The sequence below is a fragment of the Anomaloglossus baeobatrachus genome, chromosome 11 (assembly GCF_048569485.1).
Source record: "Anomaloglossus baeobatrachus isolate aAnoBae1 chromosome 11, aAnoBae1.hap1, whole genome shotgun sequence".
Lineage (NCBI taxonomy): Eukaryota > Metazoa > Chordata > Amphibia > Anura > Aromobatidae > Anomaloglossus > Anomaloglossus baeobatrachus.
Genome location: NC_134363.1, coordinates 55,400,776 through 55,414,489, shown reverse-complemented (window position 1 = coordinate 55,414,489; position 13,714 = coordinate 55,400,776).

Genomic DNA, 13,714 nt, shown 5'->3' with positions numbered 1-13,714 from the left:
TACCACTTCTCCCTAGAAGTATCCCTTCCTGTGGAGTTCTCAGCAGTCTCCACACACTGCCCCAGTCAGGTCAAGCGAACTCTCTTTCTCTCAGAGGTTTCTTCTGGAGATATTACAACCTCCACACACTGCGCTAATCAGGGCAAGCAAACTTTTTATCTCTCAGAGGTTTCTTCTGGAGGTATCAAAACCTACATATACTATATAAGGATAAGGCTGCACATCAAACTTAGATAATGGTATAATGCCTCAAGCATATGGAAAAATATTGAAAAATACAATGAAAAATGCTACTTGCTAACTTGAACATGTGAATAATGAATTGCATACCTGCCATGAATATTAGGAAAAAGGAGATATTTAGCAATCGCATTGATCAATGTAACTGAGCCCCAAAACCTCGTCAAGGTATATCTCTATATTGGGGTCCCTAGCTCTGTGACCCCAACTGTGTGTCATCTCATTGCAATTAAAAACTGCTGTGGGTGGAGAGGGGTAACCAAGGACTGTCTTATATAGGAGATGGAAAAAACATGGCCGAAAGGGGCGGAGCTGTGTTCACATTCAGAAAAAAAACTACATATAACTGAATAGGATAACTGAAGTGAGCACTAATATATATATTCTGAGTGCAAGCCAAAAAAATACATACTATATAAGGATAAGGCTGCACATCAAACTTAGATAATGATTAAGCACAGCTCTCAACCAATCCATATTAGCAATATTAAGTACATACTGTAGCAAAGAGAATCAATGAATATAAGTTTGGAAAGGACTAGGGCAAGTCGTGGTAAGTAAGAGCCAAAAAGAGAGAAAGAAATGACCAGAAGCCCAATTGCAAAGTGAAAAAAAGCTTTATTAAGGTAAATGGTGAGCGGCACAATCCAAGAGACACCGATTACAGAAACTCCCGGTAGGATAAAAAATCAATCACTTAGGAACCATATATTTGTTCATTGTATACACAGTAGATAAAAGTAGTTGTATACATGGTAAAAATGGGCAAAATTGCCGGAAACCACAGGCATATGAGTATATATAAAAGCAGATGGTACAACATATGTAGCAAAATTCACCCCATGAGCTCTATTGCATATTGAATATAAGGACCATATTGGCCGTAGAAAGAACTCACAAGGAACTCGCAAAAAACAATGTCCCAAGATAATTATACCTGTTAAAGAGACCGGGAGGCCTGGACCGGCGTTCACCCGACGGCCGTTTCGGCGGGAAATGCCTTCGTCAGGGGGAGTGGTATGAGTGAGGGAAGTGCACATTAAAAAGAGACACCGTCCAATCGGATTGTGGGCGGACCAAGGGGTAACCAAGGACTGTCTTATATAAGAGATGGAAAAAACATGGCCGAAAGGGGCGGAGCTGTGTTCACATTCAGAAAAAAAACTACATATAACTGAATAGGATAACTGAAGTGAGCACTAATATATATATTATGAGTGCAAGTCAAAAAATACATACTATATAAGGATAAGGCTTTCGGCCATGTTTTTTCCATCTCCTATATAAGACAGTCCTTGGTTACCCCTCTCCACCCACAGCAGTTTTTAATTGCAATGAGATGACACACAGTTAGGGTCACAGAGCTAGGGACCCCAATATAGAGATATACCTTGACGAGGTTTTGGGGCTCAGTTACATTGATCAATGCGATTGCTAAATATCTCCTTTTTCCTAATATTCATGGCAGGTATGCAATTCATTATTCACATGTTCAAGTTAGCAAGTAGCATTTTTCATTGTATTTTTCAATATTTTTCCATATGCTTGAGGCATTATACCATTATCTAAGTTTGATGTGCAGCCTTATCCTTATATAGTATGTATTTTTTTGGCTTGCACTCAGAATATATATATTAGTGCTCACTTCAGTTATCCTATTCAGTTATATGTAGTTTTTTTTCTGAATGTGAACACAGCTCCGCCCCTTTTGGCCATGTTTTTTCCATCTCCTATATAAGACAGTCCTTGGTTACCCCTCTCCACCCACAGCAGTTTTTAATTGCAATGAGATGACACACAGTTAGGGTCACAGAGCTAGGGACCCCAATATAGAGATATACCTTGACGAGGTTTTGGGGCTCAGTTACATTGATCAATGCGATTGCTAAATATCTCCTTTTTCCTAATATTCATGGCAGGTATGCATTTCATTATTCACATGTTCAAGTTAGCAAGTAGCATTTTTCATTGTATTTTTCAATATTTTTCCATATGCTTGAGGCATTATACCATTATCTATGTTTGATGTGCAGCCTTATCCTTATATAGTATGTATTTTTTTGGCTTGCACTCAGAATATATATATTAGTGCTCACTTCAGTTATCCTATTCAGTTATATGTAGTTTTTTTTCTGAATGTGAACACAGCTCCGCCCCTTTCGGCCATGTTTTTTCCATCTCCTATATAAGACAGTCCTTGGTTACCCCTCTCCACCCACAGCAGTTTTTAATTGCAATGAGATGACACACAGTTAGGGTCACAGAGCTAGGGACCCCAATATAGAGATATACCTTGACGAGGTTTTGGGGCTCAGTTACATTGATCAATGCGATTGCTAAATATCTCCTTTTTCCTAATATTCATGGCAGGTATGCAATTCATTATTCACATGTTCAAGTTAGCAAGTAGCATTTTTCATTGTATTTTTCAATATTTTTCCATATGCTTGAGGCATTATACCATTATCTAAGTTTGATGTGCAGCCTTATCCTTATATAGTATGTATTTTTTTGGCTTGCACTCAGAATATATATATTAGTGCTCACTTCAGTTATCCTATTCAGTTAACCTACATATACTGTCCCTATCAGGTCAAGCAAACCCTCTATCTCTCAAGAGGTTTCTTCTGGAGGTATTACAACCTCCACACACTGCCCCAGTCAGGTCAAGCGAACCCTCTTTCTCTCAAGAGGTTTCTTCTGGAGGTATTACAACCTCCATACACTGAAAAAAACAAAAAAGTGAGCCGGAGTATGAGATGGTATACATGGAACTTGTGAGACCATGTTCACACTGGCCATGAGACAAAGAGAAACCAAAGAAAAAAATTGTGAAAACATACCCTGCTGTAACTAAATAAAAGCATAGTGCATATAAACATAGGGTACTTAGTAAACACTGTTTTTGATCAAAAAAAGCATAAAGCTATCCCGCCAAGGTGTACCCAGTTGGGATAGTACCTACACTCTCTAATATTAAAACCTTACCATGGGTCTAAAATAGGCCTCAATGTGGCTAAGGGCTGAGAGCGACCGGGTCCCAACAGGACACACACAGTCAGGGGGATTCACAGAATGAAATGTCCAGCTCGCTGAGAAGGGGGCCACTCCCTGTTTGTACTGAATACAAAAAAACTACATAAAAACAAAAAAGTGAGCTGGAGTATGAGATGGTATACATGGAACTTGTGAGACCATGTTCACACTGGCCATGAGACTAAGAGAAACCAAGGAAAAAAAAATTGTGAAAACATACCCTGCTGTAACTAAATAAAAGCATAGTGCATATAAACATAGGGTACTTAGTAAACACTGTTTTTATTTAGTTTTATTTAGTTACAGCAGGGTATGTTTTCACAATTTTTTTCCTTGGTTTCTCTTAACCTCCATACACTGCCCCAATCAGGTCAAGCAAACCTTTTATCTCTCATAGGTTTCTTCTGGAGGTATTACAACCTACACACACTGCCCCAATTAGGTGAAGAAAACCTCTTATCTCTTAGAGGTTTCTTCTGGGGGTATTACAACCTGCACACACTGATCATGTGTCAAACAAACACCATTCTAACATATGAGACACACCCATAGGTGGAGGTACTGTATGTGGATAGCCAGACACCCCATAATGAGTATCGTAGAACTACAAGTACTAAAGTCATCATCTTTTAATATATATACATATATAGATATTTACGCTCCTCAAATTGCAACACCAAGAAAGCAAAGTCATGGAATTTAGAAAATCATAGATGGATAGAGATGTTACTGTTCTGCAAAAGATAAAAAAATGGAAACTACATTTTCAAAATCTCTCAATTTATTCAGTATGGAGTATGAGCCACATGCAGAAATTCAGGCACTTACAGCATTGGCTACTATCAGTGAGGTTATTAATGGTCGTATGTGGAAGGTTCTGTTGCTCTAAGTGCACTTGAAAAAATCATCAAGATCCTCTGCTGGCAGCTCCTTGTGCAATTGTTGACCAATAACGTCCCAAATGTGCTTGAAGGAAGACAAGTCCGGAGATGCTGCAGCCATGGGATCAGGTTTAGACCACGCAGGCTGCTCACAGTAGGCCAAGCGTACAGTATATACAAGTTCACTGCACACAGAAATGAAGCATGAAGTGATTTATATAAATCAAAAGAATGGTTTCTTTGTTCTTCAAAAGTATCTAAAGGGTAAATGAGATAAATACTTGCAAGATAAATAGTGATTCTTATAGTTTCGACCTTACGGATCTTTGTCAAGATTTTACAGTGCTGAAATGAGGAAATAGTATGGCATATATTAGAGATAAGTGAATAAACTCTTGAGTGGAATTCAATTCTACCAAAATTGTACAAAAATTGACAAAATGTGTATTTTGAGTAATTCACTTCTGTGCAAATTCAGCAAAATGGCTGCCATTTTTATAAAATGCGAAAAAAAACATCAAAATGTTAAAAAAAATCCTTATAGTCAACTAATGCTCACTTCTCCGTTCCCTCCTCTTCTTCTGTCCAGTCCTCGCTGAATCTCCAGATCATCACCATTTGCACTGAAAGATGGTCGTCCAGGTCCAGCATCAGAAGACCAGGGATTTCAGGATGAGGGGTGGGGATGAGAAGATATGGGGAGAACTGAACGGGTGACAAGTGGAGGGGCCGGAGAGGTTAGCGGCAAAGACAGCATAAGGATTTTTCTTTATTTTGTACATATTACATTTATTATGCTCTGGGGTCAAGAGGATAATAACTTCTCTGTGAATCAAATTTCTTGGGAATAAATATGCAAACAAGTCAGGGCCGGCGTCAGCACGCGGCATACCTGGGCAAATGCCAGGGCCCTGGAGAGCCGGGGGGGCCCACTCGGCCTCGTCAGTTCTGGTGCCCCTTGGCCGGGGCCCCCTCGCCTTAGTTCTGCTGCCCCCGGGCCGAGTTCCGCAGTCCTCGGCAGGAATCTGCAGCGCCGTCCCTTTAAGGCGCGCAGACTTCCTGGTTTGAACTTCATCTGTGGGCGGAGCTACCGACCGGCCTGCTCAGTCCCACAGATGAAGGAGTTGCAGTGCCAGCCAGCGACCCCCAGCACAGCTCTTCTCTCCGGCGCTGTGTGGGCCCCCTCTCCGGCGCTGTGTGGGCCCCCTCTCCGGCGCTGTGTGGGCCCCCTCTCCGGCGCTGTGTGGGCCCCCTCTCCGGCGCTGTGTGGGCCCCCTCTCCGGCGCTGTGTGGGCCCCCTCTCCGGCGCTGTGTGGGCCCCCTCTCCGGCGCTTTGTGGGCCCCCTCTCCACCGTGACCTGAGAGGTATGTGCCCTCCCCGCCCCCGATTTATGGGCCCTGGGGAGCTGTATGGGCTTCTCCCCCCTTAGGTGTATGCCCTGCCCCCCGGTGCTGTATGTGCTGGCCCCTGGAGCTGTGTGTGTGGGCCCCACAGAGCTACGTGTGTGTCTGTATGCATGTAGCAGAGCTATGTGTGTATGTATGTAGCAGAGCTATGTCTGTATGTATGTAGCAGAGCTATATGTGTATGTATGTAGCAGAGCTATATGTGTATGTATGTAGCAGATTCATGTATGTATGTAGCAGAGCTATGTGTGTATGTATGTAGCAGATTCATGTATGTATGTAGCAGAGCTATGTGTGTATGTATGTAGCAGATTCATGTATGTATGTAGCAGAGCTATGTATGTAGCAGAGCTATGTGTGTATGTATGTAGCAGAGCTATGTGTGTATGTATGTAGCAGATTCATGTATGTATGTAGCAGAGCTATGTGTATGTATGTATGTAGCAGAGCTATGTATGTAGCAGAGCTATGTGTGTATGTATGCAGCAGAGCTATGTGTGTATGTATGTAGCAGAGCTATGTGTGTATGTATATAGCAGAGCTAGGTGTGTATGTATGCAGCAGAGCTATGTGTGTATGTATGTAGCAGAGCTATGTGTGTATGTATGTAGCAGATTCATGTATGTATGTAGCAGAGCTATGTGTATGTATGTATGTAGCAGAGCTATGTATGTAGCAGAGCTATGTGTGTATGTATGCAGCAGAGCTATGTGTGTATGTATGTAGCAGAGCTATGTGTGTATGTATGTAGCAGAGCTATGTGTGTATGTATGTAGCAGATTCATGTATGTATGTAGCAGAGCTATGTATGTAGCAGAGCTATGTGTGTATGTATGTAGCAGAGCTATGTGTGTATGTATGTAGCAGAGCTATGTGTGTATGTATCCAGCAGAGCTGTGTATGTATGTAGCAGAGCTATGTGTGTATGTATCCAGCAGAGCTGTGTATGTATGTAGCAGAGCTATGTGTGTATGTATGTAGCAGAGCTATGTGTGTATGTATGTAGCAGAGCTATGTGTGTATGTATGTAGCAGAGCTATGTGTGTATGTAGCAGAGCTATGTGTGTATGTATCCAGCAGAGCTGTGTGTGTCTGTATGTATGTATCTAGCAGAGTTGTGTTGTGTGTCTGTATGCATGTATGATGTGTATCTATGTATGTCAGTGTATATGACTGTATAGATATGTCAGTTCTATACGTATTTTTGTGAGTTTGTCTTTAAATATGTATATGTATGTGTACGTATGTGTGTGTCTGCGTGTGGATGGGGCCCACCGGGACTCTTCCGCCCGGGGCCCACAAAAACCTGGAGCCGGCCCTGAAACAAGTACATTTGAATTTTGGCTAATCCAATTTAATACATAAAGACAGTGGCGTACATAGAGTTTGATGGGGCCTTGGGCAAAATTTGGACCTGCCCCCCCACCCCCTCACCTCAGCTTTCCTATATTCTGCTATCCATCTTTCCCTTAGCACCTGGCTTTCCAATGCTCTGCTATATATCTTTCCCTCCCCACCCAGCTTTCCTATACTCTGCTATACATTTTTCCCTCCCCACCCAGCTTTCCCATGCTCTGCTATACATCTTTCCCTCAGCACCCAGCTTTCCCATGATATCAGAGCATCATGGTATTATTTGGCCCCCTTCCTGGTTTTACATGGCCCCATCTTGGTATTACATGGCCCCATCCTGGTATTACATGGCCCCATCCTGGTATTATATGGCCTCATCCTGGTACTACATGGCCCCATCCTGGTATTACATGGCCCCTTCCTGGTATTACAGGGCCCCATCCTGGTATTATAGGGCCCCATCACGCTGCACATATAAAAAAATAACGATTATACTCACCTTCCCCCTGCTCCCCTGGTGTCCTCCTCTGATGCTGTCACCTGATTTCAGCATGTAAACAGCACAGCGCATCATGTCACTGCCATGTGCACCTGCTTACATCACCGTCATCTGCAGCCATAAACGCTGTTCCCCTTTATTTGCATGGAGAGCAGTGAATATTCACTCTCTTTAATAGCAGCACACATGATTATCCAGTAGCTGTGGGAAGTTAGTGGCTGGGAACATAGTGTGCTGCTATGAAAGAAAATGTATATTTACTACTCTCCATGCCCATAAACCCACTCACCTCTCAGTGCAAAGAGGTGGACGGGATTATGGGCATGGAAAGCAGTGAATATTTCTTTTCTTACGCAGCGAGCACATGTGTTAGCCTCAGCACTGCCTGCTGCCTCCTGCGACCCTGTGCTGCTGCAGTTTACAGTGCAGGGACCCGACGGGTCTCTGTGCTACGATGCATTTCAGCTGAATGTGCCTCATCAAATGCACATCCAGCTAAAGCAGGCACTGCCCCACTCCTGTGACTGCAATTGTTCCGCCCCTTAATAAAGACATATGTCGCGCCCCGGGGCAGCTGAGCTGCTCGGACCCGGACGGTCCATGGCTCGAGAGGTCCCGGACCTGGGGCCACCATTCACCAGTTTTAAATGAAAAGAAAAGAAAATAATAGTCCTGGTCTGTTCTGGGATCTGCACCCCATGCGTGCAAAGTACTGGGAGCCCTGGGAGCCCTGGCTGTCTACCCTCCAGGATCCCTTTGTCCTTGGAGCTTGCTATCTAGCTCTCCGGCTACTTTTCTCCTCTGAGTGGCTGATCTTTCTACTCAGTTCTCTGCGGATTCTTTGCTGCTTTCAATGTGTCTAAAAAGTCCGCTGTCTGTCTTGACAACTTTCCTTTTACTGCGCTCACTTCTCTCCTCCTCACAACTCCTCTCTCTTACACTTCCTTTCTACTAACTCCTCTCGCTCTCTACTCACACTTCCCACGTCACTTTCTCCTCACTCAGGTCTGGTCCCTCCCTTCCCAGTTGGCTGCCTGTTAGCTCACAGTGCCCAGTCCTGTCACCTGGCTCTAAGGGAGGTCCCCCGCCCAGGTTGTAAGTGTAAATGTCCTGGTGTGCTAGTGTGTGTGTAGTGACTAGCACAGTCATGTTGGACCTGAGCTGTTACCTTGTTGTTGCCTTGTTTTTGTGACACCTGGTTACTGCAGGGGTGTCACACATACATAATACAGTGCCTACAAGTAGTATTCAACCCCCTGCAGATTTAGCAGGTTTGATAAGATGCAAATAAGTTAGAGCCTGCAAACTTCAAACAAGAGCAGGATTTATTAACAGATGCATAAATCTTACAAACCAACAAGTTATGTTGCTCAGTTAAATTTTAATAAATTTTCAACATAAAAGTGTGGGTCAATTATTATTCAACCCCTAGGTTTAATATTTTGTGGAATAACCCTTGTTTGCAATTACAGCTAATAATCGTCTTTTATAAGACCTGATCAGGCCGGCACAGGTCTCTGGAGTTATCTTGGCCCACTCCTCCATGCAGATCTTCTCCAAGTTATCTAGGTTCTTTGGGTGTCTCATGTGGACTTTAATCTTGAGCTCCTTCCACAAGTTTTCAATTGGGTTAAGGTCAGGAGACTGACTAGGCCACTGCAACACCTTGATTTTTTCCCTCTTGAACCAGGCCTTGGTTTTCTTGGCTGTGTGCTTTGGGTCGTTGTCTTGTTGGAAGATGAAATGACGACCCATCTTAAGATCCTTGATGGAGGAGCGGAGGTTCTTGGCCAAAATCTCCAGGTAGGCCGTGCTATCCATCTTCCCATGGATGCAGACCAGATGGCCAGGCCCCTTGGCTGAGAAACAGCCCCACAGCATGATGCTGCCACCACCATGCTTGACTGTAGGGATGGTATTCTTGGGGTCGTATGCAGTGCCATCCAGTCTCCAAACCTCACGTGTGTGGTTGGCACCAAAGATCTCGATCTTGGTCTCATCAGACCAGAGAACCTTGAACCAGTCTGTCTCAGAGTCCTCCAAGTGATCATGAGCAAACTGTAGACGAGCCTTGACATGACACTTTGAAAGTAAAGGTACCTTACGGGCTCGTCTGGAACGGAGACCAATGCGGTGGAGTACATTACTTATGGTATTGACTGAAACCAATGTCCCCACTGCCATGAGATCTTCCCGGAGCTCCTTCCTTGTTGTCCTTGAGTTAGCCTTGACTCTTCGGACAAGCCTGGCCTCGGCACGGGTGGAAACTTTCAAAGGCTGTCCAGGCCGTGGAAGGCTAACAGTAGTTCCATAAGCCTTCCACTTCCGGATGATGCTCCCAACAGTAGAGACAGGTAGGCCCAACTCCTTGGAAAGGGTTTTGTACCCCTTGCCAGCCATGTGACCCTCCACGATCTTGTCTCTGATGGCCTTGGAATGCTCCTTTGTCTTTCCCATGTTGACCAAGTATGAGTGCTGTTCACAAGTTTGCGGAGGGTCTTAATTAGTCAGAAAAGGCTGGAAAAAGAAATAATTAATCCAAACATGTGAAGCTCATTGTTCTTTGTGCCTGAAATACTTCTTAATACTTTAGGGGAACCAAACAGAATTCTGGTGGTTTGAGGGGTTGAATAATAAATGACCCTCTGAATAAACTTTTCACAATTTAAAAAAAAATAAAAAAAGAAATAACATTCTTTTTTGCTGCATTTCACACTTCCAGGCTGATCTACAGTCCAAATGTCACAATGCCAAGTTACTTCCCAATGTGTAAACCTGCTAAATCTGCAGGGGGTTGAATACTACTTGTAGGCACTGTATATATTACATTTGTAGACCTAAAAGCAAAAATAACTTTCTGGCAACTGTGTTGCTGAACTACAGAGAGTCAAAAAAAGGTTTAAAAAAAACAGAAAAATAATACTCATCCCACCCTTTTCCTCTTCTTATGATGCTTGTTCTCCCCCATATGGCCTTTGGTGCTTCTTCTTACCACTGAAACCCTGGCTACGACCAGGTCCTGGACATCTTTGTGCATGTGCATCGCCCCTAAGACCTTCAGGGCACTACAGGGAACTGCATTCTCTTGGGGATGCAGGACCTACTGCCTGGGACCTGGAGTACCAGTGCCGATTCCATCCAAACCGACCAAAATCCTAGTTCACCACTGCACACTGGGCATAGAGGGTTAACCACATAAGGGGATGGTCACCATGGGAACAAGTCCCTGGGTATAGCCAGCCTGGTGGAAGGGGTCAGGCAGTTAGTAGTGAGGAGTGAGTCGAGTAGCACATAGGAGAGTTGTGCAGACATGCCTGAGCTGGGTCCGTGTAACGGTGACCCCGGGGGCACAGGAGAGAGGTCGCCAGGACGGGTAACAGAGATACCGCTAGGACCGGAGCACACACGGGGCACAGGGCCCTAGGTCAAGCGCAGGTTTTAGAATGTTTGGCAAATACCTGCCCAGTGAGGACACCTTCACAGACTTCATCGAACTAAATAATCTGGGGGCATCAGCAGTAAACTAGGATAAGGGTTCGGACACTTACCTCGCCACAGGGTCCGCACTGCTGCCGTACGGAGAAGGAGACTGTACCCCAAGAGGGACAGGTGAGGCCCCCAAACTTTTCATGCTACGGGGACCCAATCAACTAAGAGTGCTGGGAACAGAGCAACCTGGGTCACTACATTGGCACTGGTCCTCCGGTGACCTGAACCAGCAACACCTGGGTCCACAGTAAGTAGAGACTGTTAAAGACATCCTGGTGTGGTCTCCATTATTGCCCCATTACATCTCCCAGGCACAGCCCTACCTGCAGAGGGCATACCATCACAGCTGCCACTACCACCAGCCCTGGGAGTACCCACATTCAGCAGCGGCAGTTCTCCATCATTAACCGCAACCCGCAGGTGGCGTCACATGACAACAAACTGTTATCTCCCCTGTAAATATCCCACATTAACAAAAGGGGACCAGGGCACAGAACCGGGCAACGGCCATCAAAGTGACATTCCCCCTTCTCTGGGCGCTACACATGCGCTTCCTAAAGTCACGACATATGCTGCAGCCCTCTGCAGAACACTCTAGGGTGGAACTACATGAAGTGAACATGGGCCAGGAGAATTCCTCGCATGTGTGACGCCCTGGACTAGTCAGGTCGTTCCAGGTAGTCCCATGCACACACACCCCCTCCCTAAAAAGGTGACAGCAGCCAAACTTCAAAACTTTGTCACTGCCCTCCAGTTTTGATGTCCACACCAGGGGGCAGAGCCAGGCGGTTGGCCCCGCCCACCGAGGAGTTCACAGGCCTGGAGGCGGGAAAAAGCAGTAGTTCAGAGTAGATGATTAGTCTTGACAGTGGAGGAGAGAAGTCAAGCCCAAGGGCAGACCTGTGACCAAGCCTGCCATAGTCTACCAGGTGTCTGGGTTGGAGCCCAGTCACCTCTGGCAAGGAGGCAGACGGTGGTGGCCGCCTGCAGGAGCTGGGATTACAGCCGATGGAACCGTAGGAACCGGGGTCGGGCGGTGGCCTGCCGGTACCGAACCGGGGAGCCGATTGGAAACCGGAGCACCAGGAGGGGCACTGAGACCCAGTACAAAGCCCAGAAACTACCGGGCCGAGTCAAATCAACTGATTGAGGACTGGACTTTAGGACCTTTCCCACACAAGACCCGACTGAAGAAAACAGCCCAACCATTAGGGTAAAGACACCGCCAAGGCATAGAGACCCAAGGGGCTAGCATCTGCGGGCAAACAGGGCTCTCCCGACACCCAGCAAGCCTGGGAGCGGACTACCGTTGCTTAGGCATAGGAGTCATACCATTTACATTAAGGAGGTGCAGGAGAAAGGCGGAAACCACCAATCTGTTAAGGGAGAAGCTGCAGCCGGCTGCGGGCCCCGTTCATCATCCCGTTTGGTTTACCAGAGACTCCAGTGTGTTGTGTCATAGTGAGTACACCAGTACCTTCGGGTCACACCAGAACCCAGCACGCACCCGCTCCCCCGCCTCAGCACCTCCCTCAGGCCCCCGGGACCATCACTCCCCTACCCACGGAGTGGTCAACACCAAGCTGCACAACACCGTCCCCGGGAGGCCTAGTCAACGGCAGCGGTGGTGTCCATCGATTCACCACAACCCATGGGTGGCGTCACAAACTTACACCCCTTAAAAACAACTGCCGCCCCAGCCGTGGAACTCCCCACAGAAGTCCCTGCGTGTAGGAGCCCGAGCCACCCACCGTACGAGCACGGATCCAAGCGGCTTGGCAGCCGGCTGAGCCCGCGGGGCGGTATACATCGACTCTTCTGGCGTTACAAACAGGATTGAACCCGTCCATTTACCTGTGGAAGTGCGCCTTGAAGTTATTGTTAGCGGCGTCCCGCTGAAAAATTGCAGAATCCGCCATCTTTTCACTATCCAGTGGCGCGAAGTTTCCCGCCCAAGCCGTCTTCTTCAAGCAAAAAGGGTGCGAAAAGCGAAGCCCCGCCCCTGAGAGTGGAGTGGTGCAGAAAGCAAGGAGAGTGCCCCGAAAAGACCAAGGGGGGGGCGGGTGAAGATCCAGCCTCATGTGACTGAGGAGATAAAGGGCAGGGACTCCAGGACTCTGCCACCCGTCTGGTTCCTGGACAGACAATTTGCAACATGCGTCTGAGAAGCCCGAATTCCCGGAGCCCGCGCCCGGAGCAGCGGCATGGGTGGAAGCCCGGACGACTCTCATGTGTTGCCGCCTATAAGTGCAGATGAGGTACCTAATGGAGCAGTGGGCAACCGAGACGGGGGAGATAGCTTCGGCTGTACGGGCGCGTGAGATGGAGACGATTTTGGAGGAGCGGGTGGAGCGACCCATGCCCCTATATCCTGGAGGGACCGGTCGCTGCGGCTGAGGGACCCAGGTTGCCCCCACTTCTCCTGTCGCCTCCTCCACGGCCCGTTCCAGCTGCGGCTGCCCCCCTGCTCGGTCTGCTGCCCCGACACCGGCGGTGGAACCCATCCCAACTGCCCATGAGGACCCGCCTGTAGACGCGGCTCACGGACGGCCGTATGCCTGGCCCGCACCGACCCCGTTACCCTGGAAGGTGCCCATCCAGGACGTGATCCCACCAGTCTCGGAAAAGCGACGCCCAGAGAAACCCCGGCTCCGGTAGTCCGCCCGGCCAAGAGGGAGGCTATCGCAAACCGGAAACCCACCCAGCCGGCAAAGCTGGCCGTTTCCCGACCCCAGGCCTCGGTAGAGGCAGCTCAGGGTTGTAGCTGCAAGGCAGCGCTCCAGGCCGCGACACAGCGGGGTTCCCCAGA